This window comes from Benincasa hispida, chromosome 10 (assembly GCF_009727055.1).
Source record: "Benincasa hispida cultivar B227 chromosome 10, ASM972705v1, whole genome shotgun sequence".
NCBI lineage: Eukaryota > Viridiplantae > Streptophyta > Magnoliopsida > Cucurbitales > Cucurbitaceae > Benincasa > Benincasa hispida.
The window spans coordinates 34069761-34071088 of record NC_052358.1 but is presented as its reverse complement, the minus strand read 5'-3'; positions in this window follow the sequence as shown (position 1 = coordinate 34071088).

Genomic DNA, 1328 nt, shown 5'->3' with positions numbered 1-1328 from the left:
CAAGGTGACTTTAGTCTCTCTAGTGTCCACCACATTGGCCATAAAACCCCAGGCTCCTTGGTCAAACAGTCTACTGACCTTCAATGTTGAAATCACTTTGAGTAGGACTACGGTTTTAACCCCTTTAAACTTAAAACTGGCTCCTATAGGAGGGTTAAAGATGGCCTCCTTACAGGAGCAATCTATGCTGGCATGATTAGCAGCTAACCAATCCATGCCCAAAATCACATCAAAATCGCGCATATCTAAAATTATCAAAGGTTACATCTAATGCACAATTTGCTACATCTACCTGACATGCTTTTATCTTTTCTGTAGTTAACATGATCTCTCCTGATGGAGTGGAAATGGATAATGCAAATGGCAAAGGTTCTGAATCTAACATGGCATGCCTTACAAATGCAGTAGATATAAACGAATGCGAAGAACCAGAGTCAAACAAAACTAAAGCATGGTGCCCCAAAATGGGAAGCGTACCTGTCACCACTGTGCCTGACTTCTCGGCCTCATGCCGAGTGGTAGAGAACACCTTACCCTGCTGCTACTGACGACTCGGGCCCCCCCTGAAATGAGCTTAGGGGCTAGCCCTTGTGTTCAGGCACGTTCCTCCTTGGGCATCTCTCTGACATACCTCACAGTCCACTCCTCAGACCCTAGATGAATCTCTCTGTCCTTGCTGCCTCGGTGGCTACTAGTTCAGGAGTAAAGCAGGACAACTTATTATTGGTATTTAGGAACGGATTGTTTTATTTATTTTTATTAAGGACGGATAGGGTTGTACATGAATTCATGCGTTTGACATGGCTTATGCATTTGCACCCATGTGTCTGAGGTCATGCGTCGGAATGAAGATGCATTAAACTAATATGCAATGACCACGCATTCCTATCACAAGTTTTCTTGCGCTCGCGCCAAGTATAACGCAAACGCAAGTTTCTTGGGTAATCCAAGGTCAAACACAGGGATCTGTCACTCGATAATTCTTGTGAAGCAATGCGTTTGAGGTGATGAAAAGAAAAATAAAAAGAAGTTTAATGGATGTATACACTATTTCTACTCCTAACTAAATAGATTGAGCAATAGAAGACTTGCAATGAGAATAAGTAGAGACACAACAACCATTAATGCATATTAATGTTTATTATCTTAAATCGCCCGAGTACTCCCAGCTCATTGCTCTAACGCGTCGCACACCTCTCGGTGGTCAGCTGTATGACTATATCTCTATAGTGCATAGTTACATCGAGCATAAGATTGTGCCTATCTCTAGGAACAATGCGAACTTTGCTTTAGTGTGTCCCATCTCTTACTTTCTCAAGCAGTTAGAC